This window comes from Dendrobates tinctorius, unplaced genomic scaffold (genome assembly GCF_039654945.1).
Source record: "Dendrobates tinctorius isolate UK_male_01 unplaced genomic scaffold, ASM3965494v1 ptg000009l, whole genome shotgun sequence".
NCBI classification, from domain to species: domain Eukaryota; kingdom Metazoa; phylum Chordata; class Amphibia; order Anura; family Dendrobatidae; genus Dendrobates; species Dendrobates tinctorius.
This window is the reverse complement of record NW_027361677.1, coordinates 23132590-23148783: the sequence shown is the minus strand read 5'-3', so window position 1 is coordinate 23148783 and position 16194 is coordinate 23132590. Positions and strand designations below refer to the sequence as shown.

Below are 16194 nucleotides of genomic sequence, written 5' to 3'. Positions count from 1 at the left end.
TGGACGGTGCACTTCCCCTTCTGATCCCCCCACCACCACCTTTCTTCCAAATTAAATTCCTCCACTAGGAGCCATACAGATCACTTCTGCTCAAGCTCCAGAGGTGACATGTAGTATCTACCTGGAAGCTGATAAAGGCAAATCCCCCCTGAAACCCACACTGCACTCTCTGGGGGGAGCACCATTCCACCGGTGTGAGGTCACTAATCCTCCCCCTGGCAGCTTAGAGACCTCCTTGTTAATGTTGTGTAGAGGAAGCGTGGATAAACATTAACCCCACAGGGAATCTGCAATCCCCTTTCACATTCAAACAGATTAATTGATGGAGTTTGATGGCGCAAGGGAGGGGAACCCGGGCTGTTTACAATTATTTAACGCCCTCGTAAACAAATCAAAGCAAATACCCCGATTAGCACCAAGTGCCCTAGGGAAGGGAGGCACAGGAGGAAGGCGGCTAGCCGCAGGCCTACAAACACATCTCCGGGGTGCCAATAGATAGGCCTTCAGGTGGAGGAGACAAGTGCAGGGAACTTGAGAATGTTCTTTGTCTTAAAAAAAAAGTTCCAAATAAGAAGAAGAAGAAGAAGATCCTGTTTGCTTTCTACCGGTAGTCTGAAATTATAGGTCCAGTGGGGACGTCGTCGTCTCCACACTTCATATAATACAGCTGGAAGAAATAAGAGGCACGGATGGGGAGAGAAGAAAGTTCTGAGACACATGACTACTCGATGGGGTAGCCAGAACACAAAAAGGTTCCCCCCTCACGGATGCTATCCTGTCACTGTGGAGATGGGAGGATAATGTCACACAGCGGCAACTACAACGTCTACATGAGATCAAACCCCAAATCCTGAAGAAAACAAGGAGATACCTAGGCCTGAGACTACCATAGAGGCCTTGTAGCTTTGTCATGGAGGGGTTGTCCCCCTTTAAAGGACATTTTTTTTCCTCTTTTTACTCAAATGCAAGATTTCTGTGTTAAAAAAAAAACAAACATTTTTTGCAGTCGGGTTTCATTAAAAATTCTGCACCATTTGGCTTTTACAGACTCTTTATTCCCATTCAACGTCATAGTGGTCTGTGGTCATCAATCAGCTGAGAAAAGATTAAAAATTTAAAAAAAAAAAATGTACAAACTCCCTGTTAGATCATGGGAAGGAGCTCTCTTACCGATTCTCAGTTAACTCATTCTGCAGCCAGCAATTCACTGCAACACAGAGGCAAAAGAAAGCAAAACGGTGCAAAAAGATTGAATGAAACCCGATTGCAAAAGTGATTTTTAATACAAAATACACAGATTCATGTAAAAAAAAAAAAAAAAAAATGGTCTGGAAAGGAGAACAACCCTCCTTTGTTGCCTAAGTTACTTTTTCGTGGGTCAACATTGCAAAACGTGCAACCTGCAGCCAGACGCAGCCAGCTAACTGCACGAGTGATGAGGAATTTACACCACTTAATCTACATTTTCCTGGCTGAATTTATCATTACAGAACGCAGGGAAGTAAAACAGCTGCCTGGTGATAACTCCTGGATTAAATTTGCATTCTTGCTTTAGTGGGCTTAACTCATAAGCATCTCCACACTCACTGGAGAGAATAGTTATTAAACTAAGTTCATGTCTGCCCCCCCCCTTCCCCGGGGGGGGCGCACATGGGGTGTCAGGACAAAGTATGAGGGTGAGACGCCCGCAGGCTGGAGAGGAGCTGATGTCAGAGTGTATTCTGACATCCCCACTCCCCCATGGCCTCTGTGATTGCCCATAATCCTGTTGCTACAAGAAACAGAGTTAAAAGAAGAGTTTTATGTTCATAAAGGGGAAATTAGAGAAGAATGCAGAAGGACAGGTCTGTGAGGCCTAGGAGACCGCTCTGTAATCGGGTCTGACACTGCAGGGAGCGGAGCAGAGATCTCACACTACGAGTGATCCTGAAGAAGACCACCGCTCATGTAGAAGGCTTGTCTGCAGTTGTTTCCTACCAGCACTTTTAGGTTTATATGTGTCTTCTGCCAAATCAGGTGCAAATATTGCCCTGAACAGAAGTGGAGTGGCTGCAGGACAGAAGGAACTCTGTGCTCTCCTATAAAAGCGTAATGGAGAAGGAGGTCCATGACGCGGATCCGTACAACATGGGTCAGTGATATGGTTGCATATATGAGGCCTTAGTCTGGCCATACACGTGTGACGGTCCCATACACCGTAATGTTCGGCTCCCCACAAGACTAGTGTGTTTTTTAAAGGGGAGAGAGGAAAAAGCCTGCTCTCCGGAATAACAAAAGGGCAAAAACACTTCACTCATTTGTCGGGGTCGAATCACGGTCATGGGCGCTTTAAAGGGCCATATACTTCCCACATCCCTCCCATACACACGCACGCTCTGATAGGCCGAGAGTGCACGTCTGCTCAAAAGGGAGACAGTAAAAAGCCACCGCGAGACACGATTGGAGAGAATTAATGATCGGACATGTTAAAATTCATCAGCCCGATCCTTATTTACCGCAACATCTACCGTTTCAATGGGACAGGCCGACATTAGATAGTCAGACGGTCTCATTGAAATCAGTGGGAATTGCCAGACTAAGGGGCCACATCACATATTCCCTGTATTATAGAGAACCTGTCATGGTATAAATGATACCTGATGTTATAGAACAGATCGATAAGACAAAATTGTGGGAAAAATTTCAGCAAAACTTGTTGATTGAGTTCCTGGTGTTTGTATGAATAGGAGTCCAGTGGGCGGTCCTACTCGGTTATTAGTAGGACCGCCCACTGGACTCCTACACCTACAAATAACATGGATTTTGATGAATAAAATACAAGTTATACTGAAACTTTTGCAACACACCCTTCTATCCTTCTGCTCGGCTTCTGTACACAGACCAGACTACGTCTTCCAGGTTATTAGGAGGATAGGATGGGGAGAGATTTCGCAGGTTCGATAATGATTGGGTTTGACGTCTTCAGTTCCGCTGATCACATACGAGCATGGTTCCTGCTGAGCGTCCCATCCATAGGTCACCACAGGGACCCTATTGGAACGTCCCAGTTGTGGCATTTCTTGGTTGTGTAAAGTATTCGCAGGAATGAATCTCAGTCGACGCCAAACTCCACATGCACACCGGTGCTGCCGGAGACAAAGGGTACGCATGAATGTGTGCGAGGCTGGGAGGGGCGCAGTGCCAGTAAAGACAAGAAATATTTAGAGGACACCAAGATCACAGGAGGGTTGGGAGGGGCGATGGGGTAGTTGGGCCGGTGCCATCATCAGATAAGGAAGTGCAGGTCTGGACCATGCAGCTGGCAGGCAGGATGAACAGCAGCCCCACTCAAACAAGCAGTCATCTCAATAGCAACTTGCTGATATCTGAATCTAGATTAATGACAGATCGCAGAGATAGAGCGGGGACTGTGGAGACATTCCAGCGCTGGCACATGGGAGTCTGATGGAAAATGCCATACTCCTAATGAGCACATGGCTCTCTCTTAAAGGGACAGAACTACACCACAAGTATGATGGCCAGGACACTATGGCGGTCTGGGCATGCTGATTGAGAATTATTGATATTCATAAGCAATGATCGTCCGCCTTGATTATTCATTAGTAACTATACAAAGTACTCGCTGCAAGAAAAAACTAGAAGTAAAATCATAAGTGACAGATTCATAAAACCTCTCACCCCCCATGTGATCAGAAAGGTCTTCAGTCTTATAAGAGGCAAACAAAATGAACTCCGCCATATTAAAGAACACATTCTACCACCTACTAAGGCCTCATTCAGACGTCCAGGATTCACCTCCGTGTTCTTCTCGGATAGAACACTCACCCATTATAATCTATGGCGCTGCTCACATCTCCGTTTTTTTTCCTGCAGTCACTTTGCGCACAAAAATAATTGCGAAGACGTGTCCGCTTTCGATCAAATCACCCATACAAATCTATGGGTCTGTGAAAATCACAGGCAGCGCGTAAATGGCGTCAGTGTGCAGCCAGCGCGCGGTCCGTGATTAACATTGGAGAGGAGATGGTTTGCCTTTTATATGCATTTTTTAAAGAAAAAAAAATCATTGATGAAACCTGGATGGTAAAAATTGATACACAGACTTCAAATACTGATTGCAAAAACGGACCAAACTCTGCCAAAAATCGGATGGCAAAAATGGACACACAGACCAAAAACTGATGAAACACTGATGGTAAGAACCAACACATGGACCAAACACTGATGAAACACTGATGGTAAGAACCGACACACGGACCAAACGCTGATAAAACACTGGTAGTAAGAACCGACACATGGACCAAACACTGTTGAAACACTGATGGTAAGAACCAACACATGGACCAAACACTGATGAAACACTGATGGTAAGAACCGACACATGGACCAAACACTGATGAAATACTGATGGTAAGAAACCGACACATGGACCAAACACTGATGAAACATTGATAGTAAGAACCGACACACGGACCAAACACTGATGAAACACTGATGGTAAGAACCGACACATGGACCAAACACTGATGGTAAGAAACCGACACATGGACCAAACACTGATGAAACACTGATGGTAAGAACCGACACACGGACCAAACACTGATGGTAAGAACCGACACACGGACCAAACACTGATGGTAAGAACTGACACACGGACCAAACACTGATGGAAAGAACCGACACACGGACCAAACACTGATGGAAAGAACCGACACAAGTACCAAACGTCGATGGTAAGAACCGACACACGGACCAAACACTGATGAAACACTTATGGTAAGGACCGACACATGGACCAAACACTGATGGTAAGAACCGACACACGGACCAAACACTGATGAAACACTGATGGTAAGAAACCGACACACGGACCAAACACTGATGGTAAGAAACCGACACACGGACCAAACACTGATGGCAAGAACCGACACAAGTACCAAACACCGATGGTAAGAACCGACACACGGACCAAACACTGATGAAACACTTATGGTAAGAACCGACACACGGACCAAACACTGATGGTAAGAACCGACACACGGACCAAACACTGATGGTAAGAACCGACACATGGACCAAACATTGATGAAACACTGATGGTAAGAACAAACACACGGACCAAACACTGATGGTAAGAACCGACACACGGACCAAACACTGATGAGACACTGATGGTAAGAATCCGACACACGGACCAAACACTGATGGTAAGAACCGACACATGGACAAACATTGATGAAACACTGATGGTAAGAACAAACACACAGACCAAACACTGATGGTAAGAACCAACACACGGACCAAACACTGATGGTAAGAACCGACACAAGTACAAAACACTGATGGGAAGAACCGACACACGGACCAAACACTGATGGAAAGAACCGACACAAGTACCAAACACCGATGGTAAAAAACGACACACGGACCAAACACTGATGAAACACTAATGGTAAGAAACCGACACACGGACCAAACACTGATGGTAAGAAACCGACACACGGACCAAACACTGATGGTAAGAAACCGACACACGGACCAAACACTGATGGAAAGAACCGACACACGGACCAAACACTGATGGAAAGAACCGACACAAGTACCAAACACCGATGGTAAAAAACGACACACGGACCAAACACTGATGAAACACTAATGGTAAGAAACCGACACACGGACCAAACACTGATGGTAAGAAACCGACACACGGACCAAACACTGATGGTAAGAAACCGACACACGGACCAAACACTGATGGAAAGAACCGACACACGGACCAAACACTGATGGAAAGAACCGACACAAGTACCAAACACCGATGGTAAAAAACGACACACGGACCAAACACTGATGGTAAGAACCGACACACGGACCAAACACTGATGAAACACTTATGGTAAGGACCGACACATGGACCAAACACTGATGGTAAGAACCGACACAAGTACCAAACACCGATGGTAAAAAACGACACACGGACCAAACACTGATGGTAAGAACCGACACACGGACCAAACACTGATGAAACACTTATGGTAAGGACCGACACATGGACCAAACACTGATGGTAAGAACCGACACACGGACCAAACACTGATGAAACACTGATGGTAAGAAACCGACACACGGACCAAACACTGATGGTAAGAAACCGACACACGGACCAAACACTGATGGCAAGAACCAACACAAGTACCAAACACCGATGGTAAAAACCGACACACGGACCAAACACTGATGGTAAGAACCGACACACGGACCAAACACTGATGGTAAGAAACCGACACACGGACCAAACACTGATGGTAAGAACCGACACATGGACCAAACAATGATGGTAAGAACCGACACACGGACCAAACACTGATGGTAAGAACCGACACAAGTACCAAACACCGATGGTAAGAACCGACACACGGACCAAACACTGATGAAACACTTATGGTAAGAACCGACACATGGACCAAACACTGATGGTAAGAACCGACACACGGACCAAACACTGATGAGACACTGATGGTAAGAATCCGACACACGGACCAAACACTGATGGTAAGAACCGACACATGGACCAAACATTGATGAAACACTGATGGTAAGAACAAACACACGGACCAAACACTGATGGTAAGAACCGACACACGGACCAAACACTGATGAGACACTGATGGTAAGAATCCGACACACGGACCAAACACTGATGGTAAGAACCGACACACGGACCAAACACTGATGGTAAGAACCGACACATGGACCAAACACTGATGAAACACTGATAGTAAGAACCAACATGGACCAAACACTGATGGTAAGAACCAACACACGGACCAAACACTGGTGGTAAGAACCAACATGGACCAAACACTGATGGTAAGAACCAACACGGACCAAACACTGATGGTAAGAACCAACACACGGACCAAAAACTGAGGGTAAGAACCGACACATGGACCAAACACTGATGGTAAGAACCAACACACGGACCAAAAACTGATGGTAAGAACCGACACATGGACCAAACACTGATGGTAGGAACCGACACACAGACTAAACGCTGATGGTAAGAACTGAGACATGGACCAAAAATTGATGAAACACTGATGGTACGAACCAACACACGGACCAAACACTGATGGTAAGAAACCGACAAACGGACCAAATACTGATGAAACACTTATGGTAAGAACCGACACATGGACCAAACAATGATGGTAAGAACCGACACACGGACCAAGCACTGATGGTAAGAACCGACACATGGACCAAACATTGATGAAACACTGATGGTAAGAACAAACACACGGACCAAACACAGATGGTAAGAACCGACACACGGACCAAACACTGATGAGACACTGATGGTAAGAATCCGACACACGGACCAAACACTGATGGTAAGAACCGACACATGGACAAACATTGATGAAACACTGATGGTAAGAACAAACACACAGACCAAACACTGATGGTAAGAACCAACACACGGACCAAACACTGATGGTAAGAACCGACACAAGTACAAAACACTGATGGTAGGAACCGACACACAGACTAAACGCTGATGGTAAGAACTGAGACATGGACCAAACATTGATGAAACACTGATGGTACGAACCAACACACGGACCAAACACTGATGGTAAGAAACCGACAAACGGACCAAACACTGATGAAACACTTATGGTAAGAACCGACACATGGACCAAACAATGATGGTAAGAACCGACACACGGACCAAACACTGATGGTAAGAACCGACACAAGTACCAAACACCGATGGTAAGAACCAACACACGGACCAAACACTGATGAAACACTTATGGTAAGAACCGACACATGGACCAAACACTGATGGTAAGAACCGACACACGGACCAAACACTGATGGTAAGAACCGACACATGGACCAAACATTGATGAAACACTGATGGTAAGAACAAACACACGGACCAAACACTGATGGTAAGAGACCGACAAACGGACCAAACACTGATGGTAAGAACCGACACATGGACCAAACATTGATGAAACACTGATGGTAAGAACAAACACACGGACCAAACACTGATGGTAAGAGACCGACAAACGGACCAAACACTGATGGTAAGAACCGACACATGGACCAAACATTGATGAAACACTGATAGTAAGAACCAACACACGGACCATACACTGATGGTAAGAAGCCGACACACGGACCAAACACTGATGGTAAGAACCGACACATTGACCAAACACTGATGAAACACTGATAGTAAGAACCAACATGGACCAAACACTGATGGTAAGAACCAACATGGACCAAACACTGATGGTAAGAACCAACACACGGACCAAACACTGATGGTAAGAACCAACACATGGACCAAACACTGATGGTAAGAACCGACACATGGACCAAACGCTGATGGTAAGAACTGACACATGGACCAAACACTGATGGTAAGAAACCGACAAACGGACCAAACACTGATGAAACACTTATGGTAAGAACCGACACATGGACCAAACAATGATGGTAAGAACCGACACACGGACCAAACACTGATGGTAATAACAGACACAAGTACCAAACACCGATGGTAAGAACCGACACACGGACCAAACACTGATGGTAAGAACCGACACAAGTACCAAACACTGATGAAACACTTATGGTAAGAACAGACACATGGACCAAACATTGATGAAACACTGATGGTAAGAACAAACACACGGACCAAACACTGATGGTAAGAGACCGACAAACGGACCAAACACTGATGGTAAGAACCGACACATGGACCAAACATTGATGAAACACTGATGGTAAGAACAAACACACGGACCAAACACTGATGGTAAGAGACCGACAAACGGACCAAACACTGATGGTAAGAACCGACACATGGACCAAACATTGATGAAACACTGATAGTAAGAACCAACACACGGACCATACACTGATGGTAAGAAGCCGACACACGGACCAAACACTGATGGTAAGAACCGACACATTGACCAAACACTGATGAAACACTGATAGTAAGAACCAACATGGACCAAACACTGATGGTAAGAACCAACATGGACCAAACACTGATGGTAAGAACCAACACACGGACCAAACACTGATGGTAAGAACCGACACATGGACCAAACGCTGATGGTAAGAACTGACACATGGACCAAACACTGATGGTAAGAAACCGACAAACGGACCAAACACTGATGAAACACTTATGGTAAGAACCGACACATGGACCAAACAATGATGGTAAGAACCGACACACGGACCAAACACTGATGGTAATAACAGACACAACTACCAAACACCGATGTTAAGAACCGACACACGGACCAAACACTGATGGTAAGAACCGACACAAGTACCAAACACTGATGAAACACTTATGGTAAGAACCGACACATGGACCAAACACTGATGGTAAGAACCGACACACGGACCAAACACTGATGAGACACTGATGGTAAGAATCCGACACACGGACCAAACAATGATGGTAAGAACCGACACATGGACCAAACATTGATGAAACACTGATGGTAAGAACAAACACACGGACCAAACACTGATGGTAAGAACCGACATACGGACCAAACACTGATGGTAAGAACCGACACAAGTACCAAACACTGATGTAAGAGACCGACAAACGAGAACCGACACACGGACCAAACACTGATGAAACACTTATGGTAAGAACCGACACAAGGACCAAACACTGATGAGACACTGATGGTAAGAAACCGACACACGGACCAAACACTGATGGTAAGAACCGACACACAGACCAAACACTGATGGTAAGAACCGACAAACGGACCAAACACTGATGGTAAGAACCGACACAAGTACCAAACGCTGATGGTAAGAACCAACACACGGACCAAACATTGATGAAACACTGATAGTAAGAACCAACATGGACCAAACACTGATGGTAAGAACCAACACACGGACCAAACATTGATGAAACACTGATAGTAAGAACCAAACACTGATGGTAAGAACCAACACACGGACCAAACACAGATGGTAAGAACCGACACACGGACCAAACATTGATAAAACACTTATGGTAAGAACCGACACACGGACCAAACACTGATGGTAAGAACCGATACACGGACCAAACAATGATGGTAAGAACCGATACACGGACCAAACACTGATGAAACACTGATGGTAAGAAACGACACACGGACCAAACACTGATGGTAAGAACCAACACACGGACCAAACACTGATGGTAAGAACCAACATGGACCAAACATTGATGAAACACTGATAGTAAGAACCAACATGGACCAAACACTGATGGTAAGAACCAACACACGGACCAAACATTGATGAAACACTGATAGTAAGAACCAACATGGACCAAACACTGATGGTAAGAACCAACACACGGACCAAACACTGATGGTAAGAACTGACACACGGACCAAACACTGATGGAAATCTGATCGTAAAAACGAAAACACTGATCAAAATCAGATAAAAAACACTGATGAAAAGTAGGTGGTAAAAACCAACACATGGACCAAACACTGATGAAAATCAGATAAACACTGATGGAAAGCGAACGTTTTTCGCTCACTGATGTCTGAACGAGGAATTAGGGCATATTATGCTGGTTTCCCCTCCTCTACACATTGTCCAGATACTGTTCCATAATTGTTTTTTTCAAATGTGTTTTGCATATTTTTTAAATACTCCAAGCAGCAAAAAGGAGGGAGGAATAGTCTCCAATCATGGGCAATAAAATAAAAATAATAATATGTTATAGAAGACCTGAAACGTACTGGATCCATGAAACACCTGCTCGGCATGTAAATCACAGGCAGGAGACGATCCTGATCTCTGGATTTCAGCATCTATTTTATGCAAGACACTAAGACAGTGCCACCTAATGCCAGTTCATGTGCAATCGGGGCCCTGTTGGCTACAGCATCCATGAAGGTCCACCTTGTTTATGCTGAATCAGACCTGTACGTGTCAAAAAAAAGGGAACCGCTGTCCTAATAACCTATATACACACACGAGACGTAGATACAGAGCTGTGTAACGACCGGCGGAGAGGCGATGGGCTCAAAAGAGGATGGGGCTACAGAGACTGGTTTCAAAAATATCTCAACATTCAGATGATGTAATGCAAAAGCGAAGTGAGTGGGCAGGAGGCCTTCCAGCCTATCCCCTGGAACGGAGACACATTTCTCACCTCGTTCTTAAAGGAACAGTAACCATGACGTCTGTCGCAGCCCCATGCGTAAGCGTCAATGAAGTCTACAATATTTCACGTAGCCAGATTTTGGCCAAGCTTTACAATACAACTTCTACAATAGGGGAGAAACGATTAACTAATGTCCAATGCACGGGATCGTTTTTATTAAAACGACGGTGCGGCGATAAAAATAAAAAAACACCCGCCCCCCCAAAAGAAAAAAAAAAAAAGAGAAACCCGTCCTGCTGGTATAATTTGATACGGTCTTCTGCAAAGGAAGTACATGTACCCTTACGAAATGAGCAGGCCCAGATAAGGCTAGGTTTACTTGCGTGCCGGAATCGGAGTCTTGCGGAAATGATGCACATAATCCAGCTACAAAAAAAAAAAAATGTAACTGATACAAAATAATTTGTTGTTAAAACTTATAATATGTGGCTGATGTAAGCCCAGGTACGGGGATTTAATTGCAGATGGGTAGGAGAGGATAGAACAAGTAATAGCATCCTTTTTTTTTTTATATACGTAACAATACCCCGAGTAAATTAATATATGTATCTTGATGAATGTCGTTCAGGTTCTGTTGCCATGGAGACCAACGCTCGGCTTTTTTTAACTGGATAGTCAGCGACCAAGAAGGCGGGAACGAAAGGAGGGGTGGGGGGTAAAAGAAGAAATACCATTCAGAGATTGGTTGATTGGTTGGGGGGGGTTAGTAACCAGGAGGCAGGGTACACCCAGCGCCAGCGCCATCACAATCAACCCCTAAAGTCACCCCCAGGCTCTACAGTAACGTACAAGCTAAAAATAAAAAATAAATAAAAATCTACACCTCTCAAATGACTCTCCTCAATCATAAAAAAATAATAAGTACCTTAAATAAATTTTTCAAAAATATACGATCTCCGACAGGAGTTATATCTAAAAAGTATATAAAATAAAATCAGATGGAACTGCACAGTATATCAGAAAGGACATAAAAGATATTTAAAAAAAAAATGGCGGCCATTTATATCAGACGGATAGTATTGGAGGGTGGAGAGGATCAGTCTACTACCTGATTCTTTTTTAGATGTTGAAGATGGAGGAAACAGAGCAATAAAAAAAAAAAAAAAAGATGAAGAAGAAGGTGCGTAGAAGAAAAGAAAAAGGAAAAAAGCACAGCTGGAGACATAACAGGCCAGATGAGAACAAAAGGAAAACAAATATTCCACGCATCGACGGCCCCTCTTGTATTAGATATAGGATATGAAGGGGGAAAATTACAGTTCCCTTGGGGAGTCTTAAAAAAAAAAAAAAAAAGACACCTTCTCGGAGCCGGTTGGACGCTGCCGGGCCGGTGTTTTGGCATTCAACGTATATAATAATTTTTTCAACACAAGACACCGGGAGCAAAAAGGTTGACGAATGGTTGAGTCAGTGTTTGGGGTGATATATAGACCAAAAGTAGAAAAAAAATCCATCAATCCATGGTATTGCTTTCTATAATAAAAAAAATCATAATAATTAAAAATAAATAATAATAAAAAATCTAGATAATCGATAGTAATTTACTCCTTTACATAAAATAAACTCAGATGGATTTCTGAAAGCAGGCGGCACACATAGATCTCCTGATTCCCTGCAGTCACAATGAAAAGCACCTTAGCTCAATTCTCCATTGAACAAAAGGCCAGCGGCAGAGGGGCACGAAGAGGTTACCCTAGGGTTTCCCAGAGAGCCCAAGTGTCAACACACAGGAGCATTTTAAGGCATTTCTGGCTACTGGAATCAGAGGAAAAAAAAAAACAAGAAAATGATGGTCGAACCCCCGACTCATTTAATCTGCTTACAGAAGCATTGTCATATATCGTGCGCTTAGGCCACACAATTCGAAACAGATTTATTGTAAGACCAGAGGAGGAAAAAGAAAAAAAAAAAAAAGCAGCTGCTAAAATAAAAAAAAAAACAAAAACGACACGCGTGACAAATTAAAGTGGACATAACAGGTTTTCAAAAATCGCAGAACAATTTACAGACCCAAAATGGTAGTAAAGAGATGATGGAGGTGGTGGTGGTGGGGGTCTCCACTTTCGGTTCTCTCAGCGTGAGACTATCAGAGTCGGGATTTGCAAATGAATTGAACATTCATTACACAATGTTTTCCCCTCTCTCTCTCTCTCTCTCTCTCTCGCTTGCTCCTCTATTTCTTTCTGAAATGAAATGAGGAACTAAAGAAAAGTGAAAAAGGAGGAAGAGGAAGGGGCGTGTGGGGGGGCGTGGGGGGACAAGTGGCCTCTGATGAAACAAGAAAAAAAAAAAAATACACTAAAGTCTGGCAAAATAATAATAATAATAATCCGGATACATATATTATAAAAATGTAAAAAATTAATCTATAAAAATCGTGAAAAAATAATAAATAATATTAATAAAAATAAAAAATCCTGCATTGGGAAGAGAGGACATGAGCCAAATGCCTCGGCCACTGCAAGTTCCTGCTCAGATACTTAATATTTATTGGTGTTTAAAATCTAAAAGCCCTTGCTTTGTGTTTGACTTAATACTGGGCCAGACAGAGCTTCTAATGAGGCAGCATTACAATCAGCCTGTAATACTGAATTTTTAATGCAGCTTTGGATTCTGTTACATAATAATTCGAAAACAGAAGGGAAAGACGGGCGAGTGGAGCCAACGTCGGGCCACCGACATTTAAAAAAAAAAAAAAAACAATTTAAAATTGCCACCGCGGTAAATATAAGGGACGTCCACGTCTCAGGCGGGTTGGGCCGTACGTGTCAGGGTGCGTTAATAAAATATCGCACGAGGGCCTACGTTTCTACAAGTCAGACGAAAAAAAGGTCGCTTTCATATATATAAAAAATGGTGATAAGCCTGGTGGGCAGATTGGTAGCAGCAGGCCCTTACAGCATCTGCAGATACATGGAGAAATGACCGTCCACAATTCTTGGAAATCATGATTGTGGCATTAAATACCCAAGCGGTTGAGCAACAGGGGACTTGACCGGTAGTGGGAAGAGGCATCCAGCACATGCATCCGACACCGTGCAATACCCCACGACTGAACATTCATAACCACGGCAATGATTTAGCGATGACAAACATGATAACATTGTGTAACTGCAAAACCACAGCATCGCGGCCAACTTCCTTCCAAAACACAGAAAGCCCATAGTAAAAACATAAGGGTAGGATAAAACAAAATCATGATAAATAAAAAATATATAAATTACATATTTATTAGCAGACGTCCCTGAAAAGATATGCAACTGGAGGGAAGAAAAAAAAAGGGATGGGCTCACGTTGAATTATCAGGCAGAAAAAGAGCTTAAAATACTTTCCATTTCTTGTACTAACAAATTACGATTTAAAGGGTTTTTTTTCTCTCTCTTCTTCCAAGTTGTAACAACAGGAATAACTGGTCTGGTGCGATGGGCAGTATATTCAAAACTGCTTTGTAATATGATCTGCAGACCTAACCTTATTTGCCTGAATTCAATAGGGTTTTTTGCTGGTTTTGTTTTTAGCTAAGCTTTAGAGCAAATACTTCACAGGCAGGTCGCAATCTGTAACACAAGAGACAGGGACACAGTGAAAAATGGAGAGAAGAACAAAAAAAAAAAAATGGAGGGAGGAAGAGGCCAGAAAGATTAAAAAACCTAAACCAAACTAAAGCAGTTGGCATTCTTTTCTCTTTTTTTTTTTTGTTAACGTCGCCTCTTAGTATAAGAGCTGACCCCCGTTTTGTTGGGCAGCTTCTCTCTCATTCTAGGATTCCCTGCACCTTTCTTCACGGATTCGAACTTGACGTGACCCTAAGGAAGAAATCACCGAGCCTAGGCAACCCCTCCGAAAAAGGGCAGAGAAAAAAATTATGTATATATATATATATATATATATATAAATGTAAAAAAAAAATAAGATATTCTCTGCTGGCTTCTAGGCCTAGCTGCAGACTAACCACAATAACCGAAGCTTGGAGCCATCCTTACAGCTTAAATATAAACAAACACACAAAAAAAACCCCAAACATGTAAATATGATGCCAAAAATACAAAACAAATAAAGAACAAACTAAAATATGTAAATGTACTAAAACAAAATAAAAAGTAACCAACACATCTGGATGTGACGATATAAAGGCAGAGAGGAAAGTATTACAATGTATAGAACCAGGGAAGATACAGCTAAAAGGAAGATGGTCCTGAGGGTGGGAGGGAGTAAGGTCTCACTGACCCCATCTGAAGGACCAGGGATGTTCAGCATCAGTACCTTTCACCTCCGAGACGAGAAAAAAAAAATATATATCCAGCTGGTCAATGAATGTTCACATCCTACATCCTTTAACAGAAGCCTGGTAGCAAGCCATATATTGATGGAAGGGACAGGTCAACCTCTGACACCAGCAGCATGTAAAGGTGGCCTCGTCACATTGGAAGCAAAAAAAAAAAAAGACAATTCGTCTATGGCCCAAATATCCCAATTACCCCGTCTTCTGCACCGACGACAAGAAACAAAAATATTTCTACACACATGTATGTTACAATGGAGAGGCAGAATGATGAAGAAACGTGCACGTACTTTCCGGGTGGGAGCGTACGCGATCATATAATATCCCCCATATTCCAGACACCCAGCAATCCATGTTCACAATGTGACGTCCGTAAAGAGACCCGAGCACCACACGAATCCCAGCACCCAGAGAAGGAAGGCGACTGCCCAGTCCACACGGCTGAAAAGTACAGGAAATGAAGGAAAAGGATTTCCTACAAACACTTATTGATTATGGAAATCATCGCTACATTGTGTGTGGGGGTTTTTTTTCTCCCCCCCAATAACAGAGATACATTTTTACAATGTACCGAGAAATAGGAAATAAAAAAAGTTACATCCGGGGAAAATAAAATAGGAAATTAAATTGACTATCGCGCAGGCCGGTTCTCCCAGAATGACAAAGAGAATGACGC

The 16194-nt window shown here is 43.3% G+C and overlaps 1 protein-coding gene across 3 annotated transcripts in view; it reads right to left on the bottom strand.

Moving 5' to 3' along the window:
• The window catches only part of ZFHX3 (zinc finger homeobox 3), a 96228-nt gene that overhangs the window by 77200 nt on the left and 2834 nt on the right, over positions 1-16194 (bottom strand). Inside the window, exon 1 of one of the 3 annotated variants that reach the window (XM_073584430.1) lies at positions 15809-16094. The exons of the other annotated variants lie outside the window; for them this stretch is intronic. The gene's annotated coding sequence lies outside the window, so the exon portion shown is untranslated. Of the gene's footprint in view, positions 1-15808; positions 16095-16194 lie in introns of those variants that run through there. 3 annotated transcript variants of the gene reach the window in all.